Below are 14,003 nucleotides of genomic sequence, written 5' to 3'. Positions count from 1 at the left end.
TGTAGTTAATTTTTAGTGAATGTCACATAGTTGATAATTGCTCTGATTCATATTATTATATTTTCTTTCCTTCACCCATAGCAAAACAAGCTTAATTTGATTTATATCCTTATGAAGAAGAAAAAAGACCCAAGATTACTCACATGGCATGATTCAGCTTTTGGCTCCTTTCTCTTTCCCTTCTCCTCCTCTGTTTCCTCCTTTTCCTCTTCCTCCTCATCCTCCTCTTCTTCTCCTACCCTGCCCACTCGTGTGTTTACTCCCACCCACGATGTTATTGTCATCAAAGAACTGAGTCAGTTCGTTCTTTTAAATGGGTAGGGACAGGAGACAAGTAATAAAAAAATTTTCTGAGTGAAGTATTCAGCTTCTGTGTGAAATCACTGCAAGAAGACAGGCAGCTACTTCTATGAGATGAAAAGCTTAGAGCACAATCCAGTCCTCATAAAGACATGTACCCAGTTTCCTACATAAATCTTCATGTAGTTCATGTACATGTTTGTCAAGGCATTCATGTAGCCCAGCTGTGGAGGCATGTTCCTAATTCTTATACTGGGAATTTTATGTAAACTATACATTAAGTTAATGTGCTCTGAAAGTAGAATACTTTACTAAATAAAAAATGATTTTTTGATATTTTGTAGCAAGGATCTCACTCTGTGGCTCAGAGTGAACTTGTATTCCTCCTGTCTCTGCTTCCAAAGGCAGAGAATCATAGACATGTATCGTCATACTTGACATTCTCTAGATTTTTGATTGTTACAAAATACAACTGATGAAGTCACTTTATTTGCTCGAATGAACTGTATGATATGGAAGCTTGAGACTGTTCTTTCCTTCCTTAGAATGGAAGAGAACTATTGGGGGTAGCTGCTCAGCCTTGGTAATGTGGTGGGCTCTACTAAAGCAGAGATTTTTGTTTTTTCCTCTTATTTTCTTGTTCATGTCTATTATCCAGGTGATGAAAAACAGAAAGGAAGTGACTCTCCCATGTTCCTTTAGGCAATACCATCCCAGGGCCAGTACTGGATCATGGGCTGTTTGTGTTCACCTTGACCTATAATTGGGATTTCTAGAACTGAAAAAGTCAGATGGTTTAGTATTTTGAGTTTCTGGAAAAGAAAGAACTCTGTGTTGTTTCTCCATACAACCTTTTAGTTTAAAGTTGAACAGGATCTGTACCTCTGACCTCTGACACAAGCTCCCACCAAAAAGGGGAAGTCTTAGAGCCTTTCATGCCACCACCATTTGCATCATGTCTTACCCCCATGATGTTAAAGGCAGGCTGGGTCAGTTGCTCACCCTTTGCCCTTCAACAGAACACAGTATTTGAGGATCTGCATATTTATATAGTGTACTTGTACCTCAGAGATGTCTGCCTGCTGTCTTTTTTTTTTAAATCATCCGTCAACTATGTCACATGTTGACTGGAAACTATTAGCTTTTGTTACTGGTGGGCTTGTGAGACGGTTGAGCTGCTTCATATAGCTTTCAGATGGAACCAGAGCTTCGTGTACTTAGAGGAATTAGAATTTCTTAATGAAAGATATTCTAACAGAGAACATATACTGAGGCTCTTCACCCAACTGCCTGGGCTTCCCTTAGGGTACATGTCGTAGGGTTTTATGTGGTGGCCTTATGGAAGAAAACAAAACAAAGCAAAGGAGTACATCATGCGTCTAGTCTGGGTCTGTACGCTTTATCCCTTTGATTTGGAGCTGTTTGGAGGTGCTCTGCACTCTGCCCGGAACAGTGCTCTACCCTGAACAGGGCTACAATGTTACTCCAACTTTTTGAGTCATTCATCTTTTCCTGGCTGCTAACAGTTTTAATGTCTTGACCTATCTGGGCCAACTAGAATGATAGTTCTGTTTTGTTTTGTTGTTGTTTCATTTTTTTGTTTTATTTTAATTTTGAGGCAGGGTTTCACCTAGGCTGGCGTTGAACTAACTCCTTATCCTCTTGCCACAATCCTACACAACCTTTCATGTTCCTGTATGTGCAGGAAGGCAGGCTTTTTGTCACAATGGTTGGGCTGCTATGAGAGTTTTGGAATGTCTTTTCTGACTGGTTCCATCTGGTTATAGCTCCTTTCTGCACTGACTTTAAGGATCCTCCAGAAAATGTGATGGGAAAAGCCCAAACAGATTCTGAGATACTCTACAGAAATGATGGCTTGGTCAGGTGTGTGTCATCACTAATAAAGTAGTTTTAAATGTTATTTTTAAGTGATAAAATAACTTCTGTGTGTGACTCAAACACTCTATCAACCCTTTTTAGTTCAGGTGCAAAGCTAGGAATGGAGGAACTGGGATTGAAACACCAGGCATTCCCCAGACTTTTAAGAGATGTTATAGGTTTCTTCAGATGCCGGAGTTTTGGCTCTTTGATTTTTATTAAAGTCTGCTTTTATACTCTGTGTTAATTTCCATCGAAAGCTAAGTAATTATAGACTTGATGTTCTCTGTGTACCATGGGAAGGTAACTGCCTTTAAGCCAATAAAGCTCTACTCGGAAAATGTCAGCCGCTAGATTAATATATCCCTGTTGAAATATGAACAGGTTTTAATAACTAGTTGAGAAATATGTGCATGTACTTAAAATTGAAAGACTTAAAGTATAATTTGGAAATGCACTTCCAAGTAGTTTTTAAATTTAATTTCTGAAAACTGACTCTTTATGAAAATTTAGAGTGATGTTTATTCCAGTAAAAAAAAAAAAACCTTATATATTTATAAAGTGATCAACTTCCAAACTAGCTGTTTTAAATAATATTTCCATGTGTGTATCTTTTCTGTGTCTTCATCTGTGAGTTGAAACATTAGCTATTTGCCTTGTGTTTTAAAAATAGAAGGTATGTCTGTCCTACATTGTAACATAACTAGTTATCCGTCAAAGTTTAATCAACAGCAAAAGCCCTCGTCAAAGCAGTTGCTGACTTTGCTCAAGGTTAAAGGAAGTATGCTGAAAAGAGATAACTGTAGTTTGACTGTTTGCCTGAGCCTTTCAGATTTTGTATGTGTGTGTAGGGGGGATTGCATTTATTATTCCATTTCTTCCTATCTCTAAAATACCTAAGAATAATTGATTCCACAAATATAATGCCACTCTTATCATGGTAGTTTAGCATCATACTGAAGAGGAGACCTGGAAGCAGTTTATTTGCTTGGGATTTCCCCAGAGACTATTTGGTGATTTTTAAGGCTTTTGTCTTCAGCTATTAAACAAGTTGACATCAAAAGACTATTGAGATGTTGGGGTGGGCAGGGCCATTGTAGAATTTGTGATTTTCTGTGAGTGACTCAGGTTAGAGTGCAAATTGCAGTACATGCAAAAGTGAAAGCCTGTTACACAGCTCGGCTCTCATGTCTCTGACCACTTCCTGAAGAGCTTGCCACATGGGCCCCAACAAGAAATGTAAAACTGGGTTCCTCCCATGATAAAGACAGGAGGCAGACCTGCATATAGAAAACCTTTTCCCCACTGTTGTATGAACTTTGATTTTCAGTGACCTTAATTGTAAAATGTATTGCATGTGGTTCTGAAACATTACATATTATAAAGTGGGGCCAGAGCTAAGCTGAGGCTTAAAATACAATCTCGGAGCTTTCTTGTTTATATGATTAAATGCTTTGAAACCTATTAGAACATGCATTCTGATCCTTAAATGTGTGAGCTAGAAAGGAAAGAAAAAATGGGAGCTTGTCAGATCAACTACAACTACCAGTCTAATAAAAGTGAGTCACATCAAAATGGGCTGTACTTACACTACCCTCCCATTCTGGGGAAAATGTGGCCGGGGGAGGCAGTGAGTCATTATCTGGTTTGTTTGACATATGCTTCCTTCCATAAATTGGAAATGGCAAGCAGCACAGTGCTCTGGGTTTGCCTTGGAGAAAGAGCTATTGCAGCTTTGCCTGAGCAAAATTCAGCATCTGGTTTGGACAAAAGAGTTTGAGCCCGTATTTTGACTTTAGATGTCAGGAGAGGGGGAGAAGAAATGGACAGATCCAAGCAAGGAACCATTTTCAGAGAATGAAGAAATGGTAAGAGTGTTTGTGGTTGAATTTTTTCTCGGGCATAACTGGTATTTAAGAAAAATTGGGGGTGTTAAAAATAAATTGTCAGCTACTTCATGAAATAGGCTGGTTTACTTAACAAGAGTGCTCTTGATATGAACAAATGAAAATGGACGGGGGCATGATTTGTAGTTAGCATAAAGATTTGTCCCAAAGATGGTTAAATTTGCTTAATTTTTACAATCGTTTTTTTAAAAGGGATGTGTTTAACTTAGGAATCACTCTTGGTGCTCTTTGTGGGAAGGAAAGAGGAGCTTAAGCACCTCTCTCCTCTCCCTAGGGAGGCTCTGTGAGCCTCTGTGGAGCTGTGCAGCATGAAGCTTAGAATGTGAAATTGTTCCGGAGATCGTCAGAAGCAGGATGAGAAGTTCATTTATAGCTGAACTGAGTCTTTAAACTTAGCCTCTGCTTTGGGATTCTTTTTTAATACATGCCGGACATTCTTCTGATTCCCACCCTGGCTAGGTCTCCTTCTTTGTCTGGGTGAGGCTAGGGTGTTACTTGTTTTAAAGCTCGGGTTGTCACAGCCAGGACGTTTTCTGTTTCGGCTTATGACCCCCCCCCCTCTTTCCCGAATGAGTGTCTTTTGTATAACCCCAGTAATTCAGAAATTCTACAGGCATAAAGACTGCCCTGTCATGTGACTTAGGTACTAGGTGCTGGTTGCGATTGGTCAGCAGCTAATTGTCAGGTCCCTATAAGAAGTCCCGGGTTAGGCGACTGACTGTCCACTCTCCACTCTCCTGCTGGCTGCTGCTCATCAGGAGCAGGATGGGGGCGGGGACTGTCCAGTGATTCCTCCGTGTGATAGATGACCAAGTGACTGCAGCCATGGGGTCTACACACCAGTGCAAGACACTGAGATTGCTTGTAGCTGATTTGATCAAACTCTGCCTTCCTAAACTGGTAACTGTCACTTTAATGCAGCTTACTGATTAAACTGAGAAAAATGTAGCTGAAAATGTGTGCCAAGAACTTGTGTGGACTTATTCCCTGTCCCCCTTTTCCCTTTTGTCTGATTCATTTTGTCACAGGAATGAAATGCAGATAACTCGTTAACAAACTTGTGTGGGGAAAAGTGCCTTGTGTGATCAGAACAAAGCCGTTTTATAATCAGATTTACCAAGCTGAGAAGAGAGAGTTTCAGCAAATGGAAGCCTCCGCATTCTGTCACCAGGAAACACTACGTTATCCAGAGTCGGTAAGTGAAAAGTGGCATTGTCCCTAATAGATATCATATGGTGTGTGGGAGAATTGCAAAATTGTTCACAGACCCCTAACAAGTGTGTAAAACAGAGAACATAAAACAAAGGTAGGGATTTTAAAAAGCAGTCAGCCCTACAGTATAGTATAAAAGCTCAGAAGAAATCAAGTAATTAACAAAGCAAGCTGGGTGTTACTTACTAGTTCAACTAAACATATGTAATAGAACTAGATCTTACTTTTTGAACATGGTTTCCTTTCCAGTGGGGCAAAGCATGAAATTAAAATGGGCTGTTTGCTTGAATTGCTACATTAATTTTCCATGGATAGAGATTTGCATTCAGTCTGACTAGCAAGTTGAAATTTGAAGAGATACTTTCAGAATTATTCGGCTCCTTTGCTTCCCCAGTGTGTCGTATTTTATCTAGATCTTTACAAAATGAAAGTTGAAGCAGTGCACCCAAAACATCTGATTGTGAACGGCAGATTATGGTGGTCATAGAATTTGTTCTGCATTCATGTCATGGTATTAAGATTGTTCTATTTGATTACATTAGTAAAGCAAAAGGGTGCTTATTTCCATACAGTGCATAACATTTTCAAGATGGTAATGAGCAACTAACTCTTAATGGTGTGATACTCCCGTGTCTGCCTGCCTTCCTTTCTCTGAAACCTGAAATTCAGTTTTCTGGTTTTGAATCTGAGCTGCTCCTATTCCAGAAAAAAAAAAAAAACAAAAAACAGTAAAGCTGTGAATATCTGTGTTCCAAAGGACACTGAGATAGCAGTTTTATATTAGTGTGAATGTTTGACTTCTTGACTTTGCTGAAATAAGATTGCATAAAGGTTGAACCTAACAAGCAGATTAGGATAGTAGGTGGCTGCTTGATTTTTGTGTTTCTTATTAGTCAGTAGAAGTAATCATGTGATATAGAATTACAAAGAATTAGATGGAAATTTTTAAGTGTTAGTAATTATATAGGTATTCTGGACAATCTCCATTTATGAGTGTAAACATGTAATTATGACATAAACAGAGTTGGGCTTCGAATTATAAAGAGTGTAATATTATTTATTTTTCTTTAAGAAGCCCTAACTGAATTAAAAGTAGAAGATACATTCTTGACTTCTGGCTCTCATTCTATTCCTTTTGAAATCATAAAATCCTCAGCTTAAAAGAAGAAAGCCATAACAGGATAGCAAAGCCGTGAGTTTCTGTTAGTTGAGTGGGCTGCAGATGGGAAGAATATGTGGGAATCTGTAAATTGTGCCCCCACACTTTAAGGTTTTAAAGATCCTTTTTCTTAGGCTAATAGCTCCCAAAGCTTCAGTTTCAATGAAAAGACAAACATGGGCTGTGAGATGCAGATCCAGCTGTACATTAGCACACTGGTGTTGCAAATTTTTGTGAATGTCACATGTCATTTGGCTTAAATAAGGTGTGCCCTCCTGACACACATGCATTTAAAGGTTTGAGAAGGAGACAGAAAATAGTGAGAAAGCATGATAGTATTTCTAGCTAATTTATATCCTACTGCTAGTGTATATTCAGTGACTAATACTTATTTTCACCTCTGTGTTTCACATAAATACTTGGATAAAAAATATGGTAATTTAATATTGGGCTTAATACATGCAAGATAAGAAAAAGACTATATAAAACTTCAGATGTTCTTCAGATATTTAGAAGCCATTGTCTTGAGTGATTAAAAGTGGGATATAATATAAATTTAAATAGTAAATATTAGAAAGAATCACAGAAGATTATCCAAAATCTTCATCTTTAAAATTTAGTTTGTCATTCTTTGTTCTGAGTTTTTTATTTTTACATATACATCTCAAAACATTGCTCTGAATTCTCTCCCAGAGTTATTGAAGGTATTGGTATTTTGGCATATTTGGTCTTTGTGAGTTTGCAAAACAGCAAAGTGAAAGGAAGCCATTTGAGAGACATACCTCAATCATTTCTACCCAGTAGTGTTTGATAAGTGTACTGTATACCTTCAAATGTTAGTGCATGCATATGCGTGCACGCACATATGTGTAAGCTTATTTTGAAAAGGAGGCCTTAAATCAACAATAGCTATCTGTTAGAACCCTGCTGGCTAAGCCTCAAAATGTTGTTCTCTGACAACTGAGTAGTTAGGTATTGAAATATAGCTTTAAGGTTTCAATTCATAAATGTCATTCAGACCTCCTGCTACAGTCTCATCGAGTAGAAGGATAGAAAAGAAGGAGAAAACCATGTGGCATTATAATGATCTCCTTTCCTTTCAGATCTTCTTGACTTGCCTTTGTATACAGGATCAGCATGAAAGTGGGAAGCATGGGCCTAGAAGGAAGCCATACTTTAATACAAAATTAGTATGTGAAAAATTGGGAGAGATAAGTACCAACATACGGAGTAATGAGTAAAAGTCAGCTTCCATGAGGTTGTGCACACCCTCTATCCAATGCTGACCAGCCGTGAGAAGAACATCTTGAACCAATTATTGTAGGCTCTTGAAGAGCTGCAAATATTTCCTTCAAATGAAATGTGGAGAGAATTCCTTTGGTAACAGCAGAATGGCTTACCAGTTTGGTATAGCATTTATTCCTCTCCCCCCAAGGATGACTACGGAGGCTTCGGTGTTCTTATGAGACACATGCTTTCCAACCAATCGATCATTTGCCAGTTTTTTAGCTTTTGTCTTCTTTTTCCTATGGAATAAATAGGAGTATATTTTTAAGCAGTCATAAGCCCTAAGCATTTTATCTTACATTCAAAAATTACTTTTAACATTCTTTAAAAAGAGACTTTGAGTGGTGTTTATGGAATGGATTGGCAGGCTGAGAATCTAGGAAACACTGTATCAAAGCAAGAGACTGTTTAGACTAATATGTATTATACATTAATTATGCTCTCTTGCATTTTTCCATGCCCGAAAGTATTTTCTATTCTGCAATTGTTTTAGCAATTTATTTTGTCACTCATACCTTGAGAATTAGTGAGGAAAAGATTTCAGTTGAAAGTTATCTCTTACTTAATAAATAGAAACCTACCAATTCTTCTACAGTCCAAAATATTCTAACAAATTAAAAAAATTCATGTCACAAACTGGTGGCAAGTCCTGACCTGAGCTTATGTGAGTCTACTTGTAGTCTTTATTTAGCTCACTAAGTCTGTACATTTTATCAGAGACATATTTTCACATATTTGATTCTGGAATAGAGTACCAGACCTCCCCTGGAGTTATGTATGTATGTATGTATGTATGTATGTATGTATGCATGCATGTATGTATGTATGTATGTATGTGTTGGAGTGCCAGATAAGGCTTTTTAACTCTTGAATTAACATTTATTGAACTCATGGTATGTGTTAGATACTTTTCTAAATATATCCCTGGCATCTAGTTCAGTGCTGACCAGTTCTTGATATTTACCCAGGAGATAGATCTTAATATAAAATGCTTTAGATGTATGAACTGGAAAGCCAGTATGATTGTTACTCAGTTTTACTGTAGAGAAAGCAATGGACAGAGAAATGAAGCCAAATGCCCAAAATGACATAGGAAGGAAATAATGGAGCCAAGATTTGCAAGCACTGAAACTTGGCTGAGTCAGAGGGGTGTGTCACCTGCTTCCTGCATTCCTGCTTGCCCTACGCCTAGTGTCATGTGAAGGTGATGGTGATATCACCATTCTGGTCATTAATAGGGTCCCCTCCTCCGTGTGAAATGTTTGTTCACAGGTCTGTGGTGGAATGGACTTTGGGAGTTTCAGGGATCCAAGCTCATTCTTGGTGAGTCAACCTGGCTTTTTTTTAAATTAGAGATTCTACCTATTTACATTTCAGATGTTATCCCCTTTCTTCATCCTCCCCCCAGGAACTCCCTATCCAGTTCCCCCTCCTAGTGCTTCTAAGAGGGTGTGCCCCCACCCATCCACCCCCCCCTGCTCTCTTTTTTAAATAGGAAAAATTAAGACAAAAGAAATAACATTTTGTTTTGAACTCCAAAGAATTTTCATATACAATTACAGAAAGTCCTTTTATACTTATTTTCTAGAACTTTTTACCCTGAAAGGTCTAGGCTGTTAAGGGAGAAAGGGCCACCTTAGAGGGAGTGATACTTCGGCACAGGAGTCATGCTGGGCACAGTAAATGCCTTTGGGAAACCAGGCAGGTCTAGGAAACTGATCTGCATGATTGAATCTTGAAAGGAAGACTTCTTCTAAAAGTGCTCTTCAAAAAAAACTCAACCAACCAACCAATCAAACAAACAAAAAAAATGTACAAGGTGGCTCTCTTGTCCCTATGTTTCTAGTCATTAAAAATAAGCTCTTTCTAAACTCCCCATTTTATATCCCTGTGCCTCCTTCCTTGCTTAATGTTTCAGCACTTACTTCCTGTTGGCATGTTGTGCTTGTCATTTTAGTAAACCACTTCTGGTATTGTTGGCGTTGAACATACTGAAAGATTTCTGGATCTATATTTTTATCTCTGTCTTCAACTTAATTTTCTTATGTCCATTTCAAAATGCTATTGACAAGACAAAAATGTTGGTGACTAAGTTTTTTTTTTTTTGCTGTTGCTTACTGTTTTTTATAGTAATAGTTTTGAAAACTTATTTATCCTAAAAAATAGTTGTTTAGATTACATGGTTGAAATATGGAAGATAGGTGTTTTTATTCAGAAAGAAAAAACAAGCCAGTTTTATATGGAGTTTATATATATAATTTAAATGATTGTCCATTTATTTTCTTGATAGCAGGAAGAATAAGAGTTAAGGAGGGTTTGCAAAGTAATGCCATTTTATTAACTACTTTCAAAGATGAGCAGCTGAGTGAGAACATATATTTCATCTAACATATCTTGTACTTACCTAGTAAACTACCCTAATTTTTTTGAAAAATGACCAATATAAAACAATTGTTATACAGACTACATATGTAAAATGTCAGTAATTTAATCTTAGCATCTACTAGCTTAACTTCTTAGGGTTCCAAGCTATAACTTCTTCTCTTACTCCCCATTCATTACAATCTATGCATTCTAATGTATTTAGGTTAATCTAAGACATAAAACAGAGTAAATGTGCTATTAGCTGTAAACTATGTTATATGAATACACTGTTACAGCTCATTTCCTTTAGTTTTTCTGATGAAACACATTTGATGCATTCAAAAGTTGGATTTGATGTCTTTGTATGTCAGTATAACAACCAAAACATTTGCTTTTCTTGGCTATTGTAAATAGCTATTATAAATAGCACATATTTTGTTTGAAACCACTTTAAAATATTAATCTAAATATAGTGATAACTTTGTATGTAAAAAGTAACGCAGCTCCTCTGAGGTACAGGGTGGAATTGTCTGTAATAAAGGCCAAGCTAAGGTTTCATTTTAAAGCATATTCCTTTCTTGCCATGAAAAAAAAATTGATTTCCTGAAGACTGGTCCTGCTGGAGACCTTGACCTTGCTAATGATGTTATTAGGGTTTTTCTGCCTTCAACATTTTTTAAATGAAAAAAAAATATTTTAAAAAAGAGAATCCATTGATATCTTCACAACACACACACACACCCCACTAGATATCTTATTTAAGAAAAATGGCTTGAGTTTATATAGCTTGAGCCATGCTTTGCTGCTTGCGTTCATAGTTCTGATTACCTGCATACAACATCATCTCCAAATCTGAACTATTTATTCTGTAAGAGGCCCAACCTTAGGGAACAAGTGTGGTTATATTTTGAGCTTACTTTGCCCCTTGGTAGTCAAGTAAGTCTGTTGGTTTCTCTAAATCACAGAGCCTGGATAGTGAGTTATGTGACCTTAACACTTGATCCTACATAAAAATGCACGTTAGGGAACCTGGAGTAATGGTTCTCTACTCATTTGTTATTCCCCAAACCCCATCAGTTTAGCTCCAGACATATGTGTTTATGGTAAACTGTATGTGACTGCTGGCATGGCAGATTAACTAAAGTAGTAAAAAAATTTTGACTACTATTTATTGTAGATTTAGTGTGTTTGGGGTAGCTGCTATTGTAGGTAGTCTACTGGCATTGATCTGTGGGATCTTCATAGCAAGCTGTTGGTACTATTGTGTTGTGTCTATTTCATAGGTGAGATGCCTAAGCACAGAGAAACAAAGGAACTTACTTCGGGCCATTTGTCTGTTGTAGAAACAGAATCTGAATCCAAATAGGCTGTTGGAATCACAGATGGGAAGTAATTTGTGTCGAAATGCAGAGTAAAAGTTGGCTGAAGCTGAAAGTTTCAGTAGTGATTGTCTCGGTTCTGTTGTGGAGAATGTAACATCTTTCAGACCTGGGCCTCTCAATATTGAAATACACAATTGACTTTTTCTGCTTCTTATTTTACAAATCAGTGGGAACTGTCTTAGTCACTGGTGTTTTATGAGTTTGAATTAGGCCACTGAAATCCAGGAGGGGGAATTCCTTGTTTTCAGTTGATATAAAGCACTAATAAATTTACTCATCTAACTTCCCCTATTTTTCTTCCTCTCAAGTTTTCACTTGAAGGTGGGGGTGAAGAGGAGAAGTATGTGAGCACTCAAATCGTTGAGTGAACTTTTGGTAGAAAGGTACAAGGAGCAGTAATCTGTATTTATAAATATGTTTCCTTTGCCTCCATCCAGTTCTGAAGGCTTTCTATAGGAACAGCTTAGAAGCATAGATCCCCATGAAAAGCAAAACTTCTTGTTTGTATCAGGAAGTTTTAGCTTATGGAAATGCAGCTTGAAGATTAACAACTTCCTCTAGCTGTAAATGCTAAGAATTCAGGGTAGAAGACAGGTTGAAGGCAGCCCACCCAAGGTTTAAAGAACTTGGAAATCTGTAACATTTTTCATTGTTCTTGAACTGATACTACCTCTAGGAGGACATACTAATAAGGCTTCTCTTCATTTCATCATTTTTTCTGTTGGTTCATTCATCCTTATTTTCACTCCTTCAAGCACTTCTTACAAACAGAAGAAAGATAAAAAAGGGATAGGATAAAAGTCTATAAAATGGAGTTGGAGAAAGGAGTAGCTGTAAGCTATATACTTACTTTGTCCCTTTTCCCTCAGTGAAGGTCTTTTGTTTGATACTTGTCATTTGGGGGCCACTATACCTCTCACAGACAGATACACAGTATTTAATCATCTTCTTAAAGACTTAGAAGAAAAAACTATGCAGCAAAAATGGCTGGCTGGCTAGACTGACTGACTTTCTTTTCATGGCCAAATTATAAATATTATTTCATACTACTTAAACTTTCAAACCATTTCTATACAGAACAGTAAATGTTAACAGAAATCTCACCAAAGATATCTTAGAAAATAATATAAAATGGACTTGAACTCTGATTCTGACTTCAGTTAAGTTTGAGGCTGTCTTATTTGGTTGTTTGATTTCCTGTTGTTGTTGTTGTTGATGATGATTTGTTTTCAATCTTCAAGTAAAGCTGTGAAAAGTAAGGAGGAATGCTTTTTTTCCAAGTGGGGAGAGGAAGATGTAATACTACTAACACTCCAGAGCAAGTGGTACTTGTCACCACACTACAGTCAGGAATAGTCTTCTTGAAGACAGGGTTTACCTTGTAATACAGTAGTATGCTCAACCTGGATTTCACTGCCCACAGATTCTTTTTTAATAACCATTCAAATTTTCTTCAATGAAACAGGCTGACCTGCATCTTTTAGCCACAAAGACATTGAAAAGACTTAAATATATCAGTGTGAATTGTGAGGTCTGCATTCCTAGGAAGCACATGGTTCTAGGAAGCACATGTAGATCAGAGGTAAGTAAACAAATTAGTCAACACTGGGTTTATTACTTTCCCACATTCTGTTTGGCATTCATACACTAATAACTAAAAGTTCAGACTTTTTTTGGTAAGGTGTTAATAAAAGTTATCTCAGGTGCCAACTAAACTTGATAACTATGTGGGAGAATTAATAGGCAAAGATACCACATAAATCAAAGGTTCTTTTTAATGTTCTGAGTCTGTGAATGCAGCGATGGACAAAGTCCTTGCTCACACAACATATGGAAACTAATAAATATATGCTAGATGTTAGTAAATGTTATGGCAGAAAATGTAACCAACCCAGATAGCTAGGGAGCAGTGTAAGGTTAGGGTACAGCTGCTTATCTACAGCTGATTGGAATGCCTCTCTGATATAATGACATTTATGCAGAGAAACCCAGAGAAAGAGAGAAAGAGAGTGGGCAGGGAGTCATGGTGGTAGCTGGAGGAAGAGAATTCTAGGAAGAAAAAGAACTGCAGTGGACACATCAAGATGGATCATTTAGGAATCTGCTTTCCATGGTAAGATGCTTCTGGAAGGTAGGAGGTAGTTATTAACTAGAAGAAGGATATTCTCAAGGATGCATGTGATTCTCATAGGTAACCTAGAAAGGCGAACCCCATTACACTGTATAAACCCAGGGTGGGTGCAAATTGTAGGAGTCTTTCTTTTGGTTAGTTATGATGATTATTATGAAGCTTCTAGTAACCAAAGATGAAGGAACTCAATGTAGGTAGTTCTTTCTATCCGGTGTACTCAGGGAGGTGAATGGCTTGACTATTTAACAGTAGCATGTTTTGATTGAGTTATGTTTACCTGTAACTCTCTTCTCAATCAGCATGTCTTTGTGCATTTTGTTTAGCACTTGAAGTAGCTTAGGTTTTTCACTAATTCTGTTTTATATTCAGCTCCCTGTATGTAT

The 14,003-nt window shown here is 37.4% G+C and overlaps 1 long non-coding RNA gene across 2 annotated transcripts in view; it reads left to right on the top strand.

The window, feature by feature from the left end:
• The first annotated feature begins 4,849 nt into the window (after window positions 1–4,849).
• The window catches only part of LOC114628169, a 15,777-nt gene continuing 6,623 nt past the window's right edge, over window positions 4,850–14,003 (top strand). Inside the window, exons 1-3 of one of the 2 annotated variants that reach the window (XR_003712454.1) lie at window positions 4,850–4,985; window positions 5,114–5,280; window positions 9,016–9,066. This is a non-coding gene — a long non-coding RNA (uncharacterized LOC114628169). The remainder of the gene's footprint in view (window positions 4,986–5,113; window positions 5,281–9,015; window positions 9,067–14,003) is intronic. The other variant, XR_003712455.1, reaches the window with a different exon arrangement.

Source organism: Grammomys surdaster, unplaced genomic scaffold, assembly GCF_004785775.1.
Source record: "Grammomys surdaster isolate TR1022 unplaced genomic scaffold, NIH_TR_1.0 265, whole genome shotgun sequence".
Lineage (NCBI taxonomy): Eukaryota > Metazoa > Chordata > Mammalia > Rodentia > Muridae > Grammomys > Grammomys surdaster.
Note: the sequence above shows the minus strand (reverse complement) of the source record. Positions and strands in the feature narration are given on the sequence as shown.